The sequence below is a fragment of the Cetorhinus maximus genome, chromosome 10 (genome assembly GCF_964194155.1).
Source record: "Cetorhinus maximus chromosome 10, sCetMax3.hap1.1, whole genome shotgun sequence".
NCBI classification, from domain to species: Eukaryota; Metazoa; Chordata; class Chondrichthyes; order Lamniformes; family Cetorhinidae; genus Cetorhinus; species Cetorhinus maximus.
Window position 1 is genome coordinate 88,671,592 of NC_135888.1, and position 16,263 is coordinate 88,687,854.

Below are 16,263 nucleotides of genomic sequence, written 5' to 3' on the forward strand. Positions count from 1 at the left end.
TAAGGGGGTCCTTCTCAGGATGGCGGCTGGTGACTAGTGGAGTTCCACAGGGGTCAGTGTTGGGACCACAACTTTTCACTTTATACATTAATGATCTAGATGAAGGAACTGAGGGCATCCTGGCTAAGTTTGCAGATGATACAAAGATAGGTGGAGGAACAGGTAGTAATGAGGAGGTGGGGAGGCTGCAGAAGGATTTGGACAGGTTAGGAGAATGGGCAAAGAAGTGGCAGATGGAATACAACGTGGGGAAGTGTGAGGTCATGCACTTTGGTAGGAAGAATAGAGGCATGGACTATTTTCTAAATGGGGAGAGAATTCAGAAATCTGGAGTGCAAAGGGACTTGGGAGTCCTAGTCCAGGATTCTCTTAAGGTTAACTTGCAGGTTGAGTGGGTAGTTAGGAAGGCAAAAGCAATGTTGGCATTTATTTCGAGAGGACTAGAATATAAAAGCAGGGATGTGCTGATGGGGCTTTATAAGGCTCTGGTCAGATCACATTTAGAATACTGTGAGCAATATCTCAGGAAGGATGTGCTGGCCCTGGAGAGGGTCCAGAGGAGGTTCACGAGAATGATCCCATGAATGAAAGGTTTAACATATGAGGAACATTTGGGGACTCTGGGTCTATACTCGATGGAGTTTAGAAGGATGAGGGGGGATCTGATTGAAACTTACAGAATACTGAAAGGCCTGGATAGAGTAGATGTGGGGAAGATGTTTCCATTAGTAGGAGAGACTAGGACCCGAGGGCACAGACTCAGAGTAAAGGGAAGACATTTTATAACAGAGTTGAGGAGAAACTTCTTTAGCCAGAGAGTGGTGAATCTATGGAATTCATTGCCACAGAAGGCTGTAGAGGCCAGGTCATTGAGTGTATTTAAGACCGAGATAGATAGGTTCTTGATTGGTAAGGGGATCAAAGGTTACGGGGAGAAGGCGGGAGAATGGGATTGAGAAACTTATCAGCCATGATTGAATGGCAGATCAGACTCGATGGGCCGATTGGCCTAATCTCTGCTCCTATGTCTTATGGTCTTATGAGTATTTTGCATTCATTTCACATTGGAGGAAGAAGTGAAGAAAGATGGGAACTTAAATCAAGGGGCTGAACTTAATGAATTTAATACAAGTTAGAAAACGATAAAGGAACAGATAATGATACTTAAGGTGAGGAAAGATGGGAAGAGGCTTGAGTGGAGCAGAAATGCTGGCATGGACTGACTGGGCCGTATGGCCTGTTTTAATGTTGCATATCCTGTGTATTCCTATTTAATCTCCAGGAGCTGTTAGTTTCCACTGCAAACTATTTAAAAAGTAATAGGGCGTAGAAATGGCATTTCCATCAGTCATAATATTCCAAAATCCTCTAGATTGTGGAATTGTCTCTTTGGATGACTAAATTGCAGGGGTCAATCAGTCATGTAAGAAGGAAGGGATGAAGAAACCAGGATGGATAACTCCAATTTGCATCACTATATATGCCACATTTTAATTCATTGGAGTGGAGTCAGCCTGTCTGCAAAACCCATCAAAGGCAACAACTTCAGGGGAATATGAAGACTTCACATCTCCTTTCTCATTAGCAAGGCATCTATGGTGATCACCAAAGAATCCAGGAGTTGGAAATGGGCCATTAAAAGTAATCACTTGGCCATTGAGTCCCTGGCTATGTTAGCTTCCAGACATGAACTAATCAAGCCACCTTTGGAATACATGGCCAATGTCTTTTTTTTTAAATCTCCCTTGTAGTTGAAGAAGGAAGGTCACATGACAAGCCATCCCTTTATATGATTTAAGCACATGATTTCTCAGCAGAAAAGAGGACAAATTACTTAGGAAGAAGATCTAAGTAGGGCCCACCTACCTCATTTTTTTCTCCAATCCACCTAGTAAGCTTTGAGCCCTGTTTGCTGACTGTGAACATCTCGGGACACCCTGTTACAAACAGAGATTTCTTAAAAGAATCTAAACCAGCATTACCTTGAAGAACAACTAATTTAGTTGTCTCCATCTTTGAGTCAGAGGCATCGAGACCATTGAATATAGCCTGAAGCCAGCTAAATCACCAAACTACAGACTGTATACCTCTTTTAATATTTTTAATGGACTCTAATTTGGCCAATTTATCCTTTCCCAGTCTGTAATCTGTAGTCATTTGGTAGTACAGAACTTAAGTATTGCTGAAAAAAGAGATATGTTGAAGCTTTTCGTCTTGTACTCATCAGGGCACTTTGCAAAAATACCAATATAAAGGGAAAACAGCAATTTGTACTGCATGAGAAGAGAGTGCTGATTGGTTGGCAAGTGGACGCTGATTGATAGATGCGTTGCCATGGAGAATGCACCAGTGATGGTGCCTAAGAGTAAACTGCCAAGCATTGTTTGAAATTTAAACCAACTTGGACTTAGAGTTGTAAAGCCACAACATGTCCTATGTAAGAAGAAGAACAGATGTTGCCTATTTGGACTTCCAGAAGCCACTTGATAAGATTCTACATGAGAGATTATCATCAAAAATAAGATCACATGGAATTTGAGGTATTCTTGTGACATGGGTGAGGAATTGGTTTGGAGGAGAAAGAGAGTAGGCATAGAGTCTGGGATTTTTCCATACATGGTAAGTCCCAACATCAGGATGCAGTGCAAGTCCTGAGCCCGTGTGGGCTGGAAACAGGGCTGCAGCAGCAATCTTTCTGGCAGTGGCCGATTAAATGGCCAGGTTCATTTTCCAATTAAGGAAAGTGGGTTGCCTCTCCACGGTGCTGGCCTAATCAGGGGACTGCACAATCAGTAGATTGGGCCACTGCTGAGGCTGCAAGGGGAAAGAGAGAATGCTTCCATTTCAAGGCACCCTCGCAGGGGAGATAAAAAAGTAGTTTCTGTGCTGGGGCCAGGAGAGCAGACCTTGGCGATTGAAGGGGAAACCTCTCCAGTGGTGGTGTCAGGGTCTTGCAGGAAGGCTTGGTGAACTGGGTGCCCCACTTTACAGGTACCAAATGTGATGCCCTCCTTGGCAAGCTGCTGTGAGGCCTTCTCCATTCAGCTTGCAGCCTCCACACATAGTGGGGGTGGCGGAGGGGTGGGGAGGGGGTGGCGGGTGGAAGGGTGGTGGGTGCTGGTAGGTGGGTCACTCAGCTGCTAGCGGTCTGGGACGATTGACGTCAATTGTCTCTTAAAATTAGTTAAATTAGTCATCTGTCGAGCTTCTGCCATTCCTGCCGTGGGAAAATGGGCCCCACAGCAGGACTGCGTTGGGGAGTCTTCCCGTTGCTACTCCACGCAATTTTCCTGCCCCTCCCACCTCCCAACTCATCTCCCAAGCACTGACAAAATCCCGGCCAGAGAGCTTATTCTCTGATTGTCCAAATGTGATTGTTTCTATTTATTCATTCATGAGATGTGATCTTTGCTGACAAGGTCAGCTTTCGTTGTCCATCCCTAATTGACCTAGTGGAGAGTCATTGTCCTGAACAGCCACAGTTCATATTTTTTTTTTTGTAAAAATATACTTTATTCATAAAATATCTTCAATCACATTCCAAACCATTTCAAAAACAACATTACAAGGGTACAATCCAGGTTAAACTTTTACAAAATGTATCACCAGGTGCATCAGTACAAACAGTATTACAATCATTTACAGCCTTTCATTTTGATCTGTACAGCCCGAGGGGCTCTAAACAGTTCCCAGTCTCTCGGTGCGCTGTGGTAGAAAGGTCTTAGACAGCGACCCTTCCCCATTGCGCCTTTGCGGCAGCTGCCCCAAGCTTTAGTGCGTCCCTCAGCACGTAGTCCTGGACTTTGGATTGTGCCAGTCCGCAACAATCGGTCGGGGACAACTCTTTGTGCTGGAAGACCAACAAGTTTCGGGCAGACCAAAGCGCGTCTTTCACCGAGTTGATGATCCTCCAGCTGCAGTTGATGTTTGTCTCGGTGTGTGTCCCTGGGAACAGCCCGTAGAGCACAGAGTCCTGTGTCACCGAACTGCTCGGGATGAACCTCGACAGCAACCACTGCATCTCTCTCCAGACTTTCTTTGCAAAGGCACAATCCACAAGGAGGTGAACAACGGTCTCTTCCCCACCACAGCCACCTCGAGGGCAACGTGCAGAGGGGGTGAGCCTCCTGGCGTGTAGGAAGGATCTGACGGGGAGGGCCTTTCTCACCACCAGCCAAGCTACGTCTTGGTGCTTGTTGGAAAGTTCTGGCGATGAGGCATTCTGCCAAATGACTTTGACAGTCTGCTCGGGGAACCATCCCACAGGGTCCACCCTCTCCTTTTCCCTCAGGGCCTCTAGGACGTTACGTGCTGACCACTGCCTGATGGACTTGTGGTCAAAGGTGTTTTTCTGCATAAATTTTTCCACCAGGGACAGGTGGTACGGCACGGTCCAACTACTTGGAGCGTTCCGCGGCAGCGTGGCCAGACCCATCCTTCGCAACACCGGGGACAGGTAGAACCTCAGCACGTAGTGACACTTGGTGTTTGCGTACTGAGGGTCTACGCACCGCTTGATACAGCCACACACAAAGGTGGCCATCAGTATGAGGGCGATGTTGGGCACGTTTTTTCCCCCTTTATCTAGAGGCTTGTACATCGCGTCCCTGCGGACACGATCCATTTTCGACCTCCAGATAAAGCGGAAGATGGCTCGAGTGATCGCCATCGCGCAGGAGTCTGGAATGGGCCAGACCTGCGCCACGTACAGCAACAGCGAGAGTACCTCACACCTGATGACCAGGTTCTTTCCCGCAATGGAGAGGGAGCGTCACTCCCACATGCCCAGTTTCCTTTTCACCATAGCCACTCGCTCCTTCCAGTTTCTAACGCATGCCCCGGTCCCTCCGAACCATATCCCCAGCACCTTCAGGCCGTCAGCCCTGACAGTGAAGGGGACAGAGGATCGGTCAGCCCAGTTCCCAAAGAACATGGCCTCGCTCTTCCCACGATTTACCTTGGCTCCCGAGGCCAGTTCGAACTGGTCGCAGATGTGCATCAGTCTGCGCACCGACAGCGGATCCGAGCAGAAGACGGTGACGTCGTCCATGTACAGGGAGGCTTTTACCTGAGTGCCTCCACTGCCTGGGATCGTCACTCCTCTTATGCCCGGATCCTTCCTGATGGACTCGGCAAAGGGTTCTATGCAACACACGAAAAGGACAGGCGAGAGAGGACAGCCCTACCTGACTCCAGATTTAATCGGAAAGCTATCTGTTTCCCACCCATTGATTGAGACTGCGCTACTGATGTTAGTGTAGAGCAGTTGGATCCAATTTCGAATTCCCTCCCCAAACCCCATTTTGGAGAGCACATCCCCCATGTAGGTGTGCATTATTCTGTCAAAGGCCTTCTCCTAATCCAAGCTGATGAGGCAGGTATCCACACCCCTGTCCTGTACATAGGCAATCGTATCCCTGAGCAGCGCCAGGCTGTCAGAGATCTTCCTGCCTGGCACAGAGCAGGTCTGGTCAGGGTGAATCACCAATTCCAGAGCGGATTTGACCCAATTGGCGATGACCTTGGACAGAATCTTATAGTCCACATTCAACAGTGAAATGGGTCGCCAATTTCTAATTTCCTCCCTTTCCCCCTTGTGCTTGTAGATGAGGGTGATGATGCCTTTCCTCATGGATTCTGACATACTACCGGCCAGGAGCATACTCTCGTACACTTCTAGCAGGTCTGGGCCGATCAAGTCCCACAGAGCCGAATACAACTCCGCCGGCAAGCCGTCGCTTCCGGGAGTTTTACTCTTCTCGAAGGACTCAAGGGCCTTAGTCAGTTCATCAGGAGTTAGCGGTTTGTCTAGGCTCTCCCGCGTACTGTGGTCTAAGACCTCCGTGATAGAGGACAGGAAGGACTGGGAGGCCGTGCTGTCCGTGGGCTTCACGTCATACAATCCGGCATAAAAGGATTTGCTGATCCTCAGAATGTCGGACCGTGATGACTTTACTGAGCCGTCTTCTTCCTTCAGGCTGCTGATCACAGAGCGCTCTCTGTGTACCTTTTGGAAGAAGAAACGTGAGCACGTCTCATCCTGCTCCACGGAGCGGACTCTGGAACGGAAGATGATCTTGGAGGCCTCCGAGGCAAAGTGCGAGGCTTGCTGGCCCTTCACCTCTTGGAGCTCCTCCTTGACATCGACCCCCATCGACTGCAGCCGGAGCAGATTCTGCATCTTTTTCTGGAGTCGGGACATTTCCCTCTGTTCCTTTCTAGCTTTCTGGGTGCCTTTGAGGATGAAAAACCTCTTGATGCTTCCCTTGATCGCTTCCCACCAGTGTGTCAGGGACTCAAAGAGGGGTTTCACGGTTCTCCAACCTTTGTAATCCCTCTTGAGCTCCTCAATGTTCTCTGGGGTCAGCAGTTGCACATTTAGCTTCCATGCCCCCCTGCCCACCCTCAGGTCCTTCTCCAAGTGGCAGTCCGCCTGTAGGAGGCAGTGGTCAGTGAAGAACACCGGCTTGACCTCGGTGGATCTGACTGTGAATGCACGGGACACAAACAGGAAGTCTATCCTGGAACGAATGGACCCGTCTGGCCGCGACCAGGTGTATCTACGCTGCGCTCCATCTGCAGGGTTGCTGAAGACGTCATGCAGCTTGGCATCCTTAACTGTTTCCATCAGGGATCTGGACGTAGCGTCCAATCTGCTGCCGGCCCTGCCGGATCGTCCAGCCGCATCGATGATGCAGTTGAAGTCACCGCCCAGAATGACTGGCCTGGAGGTCGCCAGCAGCAGTGGGAGCTGCTGAAAAACCTCCAGCCGCTCAGCCCCTTGTGCCGGGCCATACACGTTAATTAACCGGAGTGGAACGTTCTTGTACATTACGTCTGCTACGAGGAGTCGCCCGCCCGCCACCTCCTTGACCTCGGAGACGGTGAAGTTGCCTCCCCGCAGCAGAATACCCAGGCCGGAGGAACGAGAGTCGTTTCCGCCCGACCAGATCGATGGCCCATGGGACCACCATCGTGACCATTGCCTGTAGGAGCTGAGGTGCGGTATCGCACACTCCTGCAGAAACAACAGGTCAGCTTTGACCTTGGCTAGGTAGTCCAAGGTCGCAACACATCGCGTAGTAGATTTAATGCTACGCACATTTATGGATACAATCTTTAAACCCATTTTAAAGCATTTATTCTCCTACCAAACCCACTGTCTCTGAGAGTCCCAGACCTTTAGTCTGCTCCTTCATACCCGTAGTGAGCTCAAATTCCTTCACTTTGGATGGGCTGAGGTAGATCTCCTTGGCCGTGTTCTGCTCCGGTGGCATCTGGAGGTTCACGTAGAGAGTGGGTTTTGAGATGACCTTTGCTGGAGAAGCTTCTCCAAAACTCACCCCCTCTGGGGTGTTGCTGTTCCCGGCTTCCTGGAGCTGGGGTGCGATGATTGCCTCACTGCTCCCAGGTTCCAGGGGCTGTGGTGCACTGGCCTCCTCAGGTTGCAGGCAAAGTTGGGGTGCGCTGGTCTCCTTGTTGTCTCCAATTTTCTGGAGCTCGGGTGTCTCGTCCTCCAACGCCCTGGAGCTTTGCCGCCTCTTCTGTCGGTGCCGCCCTGGCACTTCATCATCCGAAGAGCTGCTGCCCTTGTCATCCATGTCGGATGGGAGACGCCTCTTGCCGCTTCTCTGGGAAACGCCTTTGCTTCTTCTTCGCTCCCTCTTACTTTTCTTGTTCTTCACCGTCCGCCACTCCCCCTGCTGCTTTTCCACTGCTGCCTCCTCCTCCATTGATTCGCTGTCCTGAGGACTGGGAGGTACAGGGGGTAGTGCTGCTGATTGGCTCTCTGTTGCCTCGATCTCTTTCTCCACCTTGTCTCTCTCTGTGTCCTCCTTTGTCCCGTTGAGCTCCCTGGGGGCCTTGGTGGTTGGAGTGACACGAAACATTTCTTCTGCTTCCCCCTGGTCGGCTTTGGCTGCCTGTGCGTAAGTACGGCAGCGTTTGGGGCAGGTCCTGTAGAGGTGACCTGCCTCGCCACACAGGTTGCAGCACTTGGCCTGTTTGCAGTCTTTTGTCTGGTGCCCTTCCTGTTTGCAGATCTTGCAGAGGGAGGCGCTGCAGTTGGCCGCCACATGACCAGCCTTGCCGCATGAGCGACAATGCTTGGGTTGCCCAGCGTAGACCAGGTAGCCACGGTTTCCCCCGATAGCGAAACTGGAAGGAGGGTGGGAAATGGCTCCCTTACCGTCGGTCTTTAGCGTGACCTTAAACAGGCGTTTGCCTGTCCAGATCCCCAAGTCGTCTCGAATCTCGGTGCCGCTCCCCACCTTATCGAAGTACCTGGTGAGGAAGGTGACCACGTCGGCGACAGGGACGAAGGGGTTGTACACATGCACCATCACCACATGTTCCCGTTGCAACGGCAAAGAAAAGTGCGGCTCCGCCGTCAGGATCTTCATCTCCGGCAGGTCTCTCTTCTCCTCGAACACCCTCAGGAGCTGGACGCAGTCTGCCACCCGCTTGAATGTCACGTCAAAATAACCACCTTTGCGGGAGTCATGCAGGGTGAAGATCTCCGGAGCTTCGAAGCCGCACGCCTTCAACAGGATCCTCCTGGTGAAGAAGCCCCGATCCATAGGTGATCCTCCTTCGCTGTGGTTCACCGTGACTCGGACGGTGATAGGTAACCCACGGTATGGATTTCGATTGCGATTGGTTATAGCCCTTCCATCCCGACCTTGCCTTGGCAGGACCATGGTGTCGCCCCTGCAACACTTGATCTTAGCCAAAAGGCCGAGAAGCGATCGAACAGATACTACACTTGATCTTAGCCAAAAGGCCGAGAAGCGATCAGCCACAGTTCATATGGTAATATACTCCCACAATGCTGTTGGTTAGGGAGTTCCAGGATTTTGACCCAGCAACGATGAAGGACAAGCAATACATTTCACAGTCAGGATGATGTGTGACTTGTAGGGGAACGTGAATGCGGTAGTATTTCCATGTGCTTGTTGCTGTTGTTCTTCTAGGTGGCAGAGGTCATGAGTTTTGGTGTTGCTGTTGAAGAACTCTTCATAAATTACCCAGAGCATCTTCTAAATAGTAGACACTGTGGCCACTCTGCACCAATGGTTGAGCTGGTGAATGTTTAACGTGGTGAATGGGGTGCCGATCAAGTTGGCTGTTTTGTCCTGGGTCAAGCTTCTTGAGTGTTGCTGCAGTTGTACTTATTCGGCAAGTAGAGAGTATTCCATCACACTCCTGACTTGTGCCTTATAGGTAGTGGAAAGATGCTGGGGAATGAGAAGGTGATTCACTTGCTTCAGAACATAAAGCCTTTGGCCTGCTCTTGTAGCTACAGTATTAATGTGGCTGGCTCAGAGTCTTGGTCAGATCTCATCTGGAGGATAGTGCCCTTTTGGGCACTGTACCTAAGAAAAGATATATTGGTCTTGGAGGATATTAAGTCCACAGACTCACCAGATGAAATCAGGGCTTAAAGCGTTAAATTATGGAGACAGGCTGCATAAACTTGGCTTGTGTTGTCTTGAGCTTAGATGATTGAGAGGTAATCTTATTTGAGGTGATTAAAATGATAAAGGATTTTGATTGGGTATATATGGAGAACCTATTTCCTCTGATGGAGAAATATTACTAAAAACAAGGCAACATCATTTTAAGATTCAGGCATGGCTACTTAGGAGTGAAATCATGCTGCATAACCATGCGACCATGAAGAAACAACCATTGGTACCACCTCCCAGGCAAGAAGCTGAGGACCTGGAGCATGAGAAAGCTCATTTTCCACACAAATGGTAGTGGAAATCTGGAACATGTACCCCCAAAGGTTATTGGATGTAGGATTAATTGAAATTTTCAGCACTAAGATTGATAGATTTTTGTTAGGTAAGCATATCAAAGTAAATGGCATTGAGGTGCAAATCAGTTGTGATCTAATTGAAAAGCAGAACAGGCTCATGGGACTGATTGGCCTAGTCCTATTCCTATGTTTAAGGAATTGTTGTATACTTCCTTCAGCTCCATCAATCCAGCTTTGGTATATATTGCTAACCAGTTTTTTTTTTTTGCCTGCTTACAATTTGAACATGCATGGCTGAACTGCAGAAAGTAATTCAAACAAGTTATCATATTTTCTACTATCATATTGCTCACATTTCTGAAAAGGAATCCCTTTTAAGCATAGCGATATCTAGCTTATCTCCAGCACCTGTTCCTCTTCAGTTTTTAAGATGAAGGTGACTGGGGGCGCCAATACTAGTTCTCTGCCTCTCCTTGGCGTTTTGTGCTCTCTTCTTTTACAAGGAGAGAAAGAAGCGATCATGAGTGTGAGAAATTGAATGTGTCGAGAGGATTGGAGGACAACATTTGTGGACCTCCTCTTTTATTTTATTTGTTTTATTTTAGTAAAATAATTTGAAAACTGGAAGTCTAGGATTTTCTTTATTCAGGTAAATTCCCTCACATTTAATATTGAGACCATGTTCTAATTGAATTTTATTGATTAGGGCACTAGATTTGCTATAATGTAGCTAAATTACTATGTTCCAATATTAAATAATTCAATAGAAAATAAAATGATCATACTTACGTTTTGAAATGACTTTCTTCATGTGTGTTGATTGCATTGAGTCAAGTGTGATTCAAAGATGACAGGGTTATGGGTGAACTCAAAAGATTCTGCTATTTGCAATATTCAGCTAATCAAGTGAGAGTAAATCAATTGAGCCGGTGAAAAATGGAGATTTCCCGAAGCAGCAGAATGGAGTCCTGGGGAAAGAAGAAGCTTAACTAGTATAAATCTAAGCTTGTAGGAAACTAGGTGTTTTCTTTTTAAAGGCACTGTGGACAAAAGCATTACTCTGTAGCTGCATAATAATTCGCTCATGTATGTTAAACATTTTTGTTTAATTGGATGTATCACGCTAGAAATTAATATAAATTGTGCCAATTTGCAAATGCTAATGAGGGGTCTATCACCTGTTTTAGGAGACCTCTGTGCAGTTGGGCTTCCCTAAAGTTAGCTGGTGCCAGGCCTGCAGCATTTAGGATAACCAGGTCCATATGTGCCCTACCAGCAAGCATTGAAGGGACTGCTGCAGGCCACTACCAAAAATGGTGTGGCGACTATTTAAGGAGACTACATGAGGATCAGAGCTGAAGCATGGTAGAGATCTTTAATCAGAGGCAGAAGATACAGAAATAGAGACACAATGTAGCAAAACAGCACCACGCTTCAACAATGCACCTCAGGAAATGGTGCTACAAGGGTAAGGGTCCCAGGGAGATTCTGTTTGCTGCAGATAGGATGAAGAAACCTGCCTCTGAAAACAAGTAGGTGTGGTTGGAATTGGCTGAGGAGGTCATCAGCAGAATTTTGGTGCCACACAACTGGATACAGTGCCAAGAGAGGTTCAATGACCGAATCAGGGCAGGAAAGGTGATGTGGTATATTCAATAACGGATGTATGTCCTACAGCAACCCCCTCGCTTTGCCTTTCCAAGTCTTCTCCTGCACATTCCTCTTCAAACCAACACACCTTGCAGTGCACCCATCTTCCTCTATCTAGGCGCCTCCTCATATCCCCATCTGGCCAGCCATCACTGACACTTATCCTCATCTTAATGCAATGTCAAACCTATCTCTCATGGAGATCCTCCACAAATGTTGTCCTCCAATCCTCTCAACACGTTCAGTTTCTCACGCTCATGATCTCTTCTTTCTCTCCTTATAAAAGAAGAGAGCACAGAACACCAAGGAGAGGCAGAGAATTAGTATTGCCACCCCCCCCCCACCCCCCAGTCACCTTCATCTTAAAAACTGAAGAGGAGCAGGTGCTGGAGATAAGCTGGATATCGCTATGCTTAACCATTGGAGATGGAGCGATGGGGGTCCCCCAACTACCTGGTGACAGAATTAAATTTCACACAGCCACATGGCATACAACACTCACTCATGTTGACTTGACGTCAACCAGCAATGAAAAATGCTCTTGTGTCTAAGTGAAGCATGCCTGGATCAGCCCTTCTTTGGCATCCCTGGCACTATAGGTGTGGTTAAAATTGTGCTCAGCACATCACATTCCTCCTGCTGCTCCTGTTGCTTCTCCTCCACACACAAAGCAGCAAAGTACTCAACATCTACTTCCTCCTGCAGCTCCAGTCCTCACTGCAGTGAAGTGCTGTGCAAGGCACAGAACACCACTATCATTCTGGATACCCTTGCTGATGCATGCTGAAGGATTCCCTGTAGGCCTGTCTAGGCATTTGAAATGCAGAGCCCTGGTTGTTTCCTTTATAACGTTCGGATGGTCAGGTGTCTTCTATAATACTTTTCCGGGATGACATTTCCTGGCTCCTCACATGTCTCATCGGTCATCCTGTCAGAGGCTAACCCTTTCCTCCAAGGAGCCATCTGCTAACTCAGTCTTGAGATGTGAACATCACAGGAAGACTTGACTGGTGCAGGATTAAAGACTCCTCAGTCATCTGGGGGCACCTTGGTCGCTATGTGTGCAGTGGGTAACCACTTGAGCCTGTGGGAAACCAGCCAGAGCTGCAAAGCTGAGCATCAGCTCATTCTAATTGGCCTTTTCATTTGATAAGTGTGCAAAGGCACTAGCCCTGGCAGACATGGCATACGTCACCTGTGAGATATACTTGTGGGCAGGTTGTATGATTTTACAAATACCACCCTCAAAGTAACCAGAGGTGAAGAGATTAAATGCTGTTGTGACTTTGACAACCACCGGCACTGTGTGTCCACCTGGTCTATTTGGCAAGTATTCTTCCAGGAGGCTGCAAATGTCAGTGACCACCCAGGAAACTCTGAGCCCCCTGCGGCATGATGCTCAGTCACATGCGAGGAGCTTATCCTCTGTCTGTAAAACCTCCTTTAGGCTTATCAAATGAAGAGGCCAATTAGAATGAGCTGATGCTCAGCTTTGCAGCTCTGGCTGGTTTCCCACAGGGAAACTTCAGGTTATTGCCTCCTGCGAGCTACAGTCCTATGCACATCCCTGCTCTGCTCTTGGGAGGCAGGTTGTTGAAGAGAAGGCATTTGCTGCTCCTGCTGGTGCTGTGCTGCTGCAGCTCATCTTGTTAGGTCTAAAGCGAAGCTCCATAAATGGCTCCCATGCTGATCTGAGGGTTGACTGGCTGGGAAGTGTTCATCAGGTGATGTGGACACCAAGGTAGTAGAAATGAATGCCAGGTTGATGGAACTCACCTGCAAGACAGTGAAAGCACACTCTCAGAACAAGTCGTGCAAGCAAAAACCTTTCATTTAAGCAAGGAAGCACGTGTGAGATCTCTCATTTCTTGCCTGTCACTTGGTCATCCCCCTCAAATCCTGCTGTCTTCTCTCCTTGTTTTTCATAGCCAGTTCTAGGAAGCCTGGCAAACCCAAGCACACATGGTTAAAGACAGAATTCAGATTAAAGAAGCAAATAATTTGCACTTAATATATTTTAATAGCAAATCCGCCTGACCCATGCTTCCTGTATGCTGCCGATCACGCTCTGGTTAAAGGCAGAAATCGGCAGGTTCCTGACAGCTTCCTGACACTCCGACAATATCAGTACATTTAACCTGCAGTCTGCTCATAAACCTACCCACCTGATTAGGTTAGGATCGCCTCAACTTAACTGCATAATTTGGTTTATTCATTTTCCAATTATAAGGGCTTGTACCTCTTTTTGTAAAGTGCAGTTGCTAATCAGAATAGCATGGTCAATCTAAAAAATTATTTAATTGCTGAAAATGTGTTCCACTATCCATGTCTCATCTGGTTTTATGCTTGAGAAGCATGCTCACAAAGAAGCTACTAATAAAATGTGATATGATTAGGGGTATACTAATAATATTGAAACTCAAAATAATAATATGCCCATTTATTGGAATACATGGTGGGGGAGGGGACAATTTGTCTGACAATATAACAGGATAGCAGAAGGCAAGAAGAAAATTAAGAGAATTAACCAAAATTCACGGGGCATACCTAACATCAAGCCATGTGAAACAATTCAGATGGAAGAAGCTAGACCCTGCTGACATAAAGCTTTGTGAATAAACAATTGCTATCACGACAGTGAAGAGGTTATGAAAGGAAGTTTGAGGCACATGAAATAAAATGAATGAGCTATGAATCATATTTCATCCATCTTTTGTGATCAAGGACGTGTGGCCTGAAGCAACTGATTTGAGCAAAGGTTCAAAAGAAAATGTCATCTTCCAGCCTCTATGCTGAGAAAGCATATCACACTGCAGTTTCTGAAGTGTCAAAAACGGCTAAGTGTTTAAGATATTGATGAGGATATTTATGAGCTTCATGGAGATCAAACTAAATTAAGAGGTCTTGTGGAGCAGTGGTACTGTCCCTACCTCTGAGCTGGAAGCTCTGGGTTCGATACCCACTCCAAGGAAAGTGCATTCATAACGTGTTGCCAAACAGGTTGATTGTCAACCTATAAATCTTGCCAACGTGCCAATGGCAGGCAGTAAGAGTGGGAGAGACTCCTGGTCTGCTGTTCTCTGGTTCTCAGCCCTGGATGGGAAAGGCTAGTGGCAGGAAGGGTACCCAGCTGTAAAACCACCCACCAAATCTAAAAAATGATGGTTGACATGGAAGAGCAATAGTAATAGGGGATTCTATAGTCAGGGGAACAGATAGACACTACTGTGGCCGTTAGCGTGATTCCCGGATGGTGTGTTGCCTCCCTGGTGCCAGGGTCCAGGATGTCACTGAATGGCTGCATGGCATCCTGAAGGGGGAGGGTGATAAGGCAGAGGTCATGGTACATGTTGGTACCAATGACAAAGGTAGAAAGATAAATGAGGTCTTGCATCAAGAATTCAGCGAGTTAGGTAGTAGACTAAAAAGTAAGACCTCTCGGGTTGTAATCTCTGGATTACTCCCAGTGCCTTGCGCTAGTGAGCTCAGAAATAGGAGAATAGCGCAGATGAATACAGGCTTAAGAGTTGGTGCAGGAGCGAGGGTTTTGGATTCCTGGATCACTGGGACCGTTTCTGGGGAAGATGGGAACTGTACAAGCGAAATAGTCTACAACTGAACCAGAGCGGGACTAACATCATTGCGGGCAGGTTTGCTAGTGTTGTTGGGAAGAGTTTAAACTAATTCAGCAGGGGGAGGGGACACAGAATGTTAGCAGAATAGGGACACATCATAATACAGTAAAACAATCAAGTCAGAGGGAGTACAGCTGCATTAAGTTTCAAGGGAGTAAGGCAAGGCCTCTACTTTAATGCCAGGAGTATTATAGGTAAAATGGGTGAGTTAAGGGTGCAGATTGACACATGAAATTGTGATATAGCAGCCATCACTGAGACGTGCATTCCGAGATTTAGAATCTTCAGGCGAGACAGGGGAGGGGGTGAAAGAGGAGGAGGCATTGCATTATTAGTTAAGGAGTCAGTTACTGCAGTAAGGAGAGATGATATCTTGGAGGGGGCATCGAATGAAGCTTTGTGGGTAGAGTTTAGGAATAAAAAAGGGGCTGCCACATTGTTAGGTGTTTATTATAGACCCCCAGATAGTCAGTGGGAAATTGAGGAGCAAATATGTGTACAATTTGTGGAGGTGTGTAAAAACAATAACAATAGGGTAATTATATTAGGTGATTTCAACTTTCCCAACATTAATTGGGATAGACAGAATGTTAAGGGCTTGGATGGAGTGGATTTCTTGAAATGTGTACAGGAGAACTTTTTAGGTCAATATGTAGAGGGTCAAACAAGGGACAGCGCAGTGCTGGACCTAATTCTGGGGAACGAAGCCGGGACAGATGGCTGAGGTGGTGGTGTGGGAGCATTTTAGTGATAGCGACCACAACATGGTACAATTTAAGCTTGTTATGGACAAAGAAATAGACAAGTTGCATAAAAATGTTTTGGATTGGGGGAGAGCGGATTTTAGTAAATTAAGGCAGGATCTGGCCAAGGTAGACTGGGAACAGCTACTTGTGGGGAAATCTACAGAAGAGCAGTTGGGTGGGGGGGTGGGGGGGGCATTCAAAAAGGAAATGGGGAGGGTACAGGCTCAACATGTTCCCTCTGGGGTGATAGGAAGGAGTAACAAGTCCAGAGAACCATGAATGACCAGAGATATTCAGGATATGATGAGAAGGAAAAGAAAGACTTTTAGCAGGTACAAGGGAAGCAAATCAGCAGAGGCATTAGTGGAGTGGAGAAAGTGCAGTGTGCAGCTTAAGAAAGCAGTTAGGAGAGCAAAGAGAGCAAAAGATATGAGAAAGCTCTGGCTGGTAAAAGTAGGGAAAATCCCAA

The 16,263-nt window shown here is 47.3% G+C and overlaps 1 pseudogene; it reads right to left on the reverse strand.

The window, feature by feature from the left end:
* Positions 1-8,697: 8,697 nt before the first annotated feature.
* On the reverse strand, positions 8,698-8,794 carry LOC144686153 (U2 spliceosomal RNA; annotated as a pseudogene).
* Positions 8,795-16,263: the final 7,469 nt, after the last annotated feature.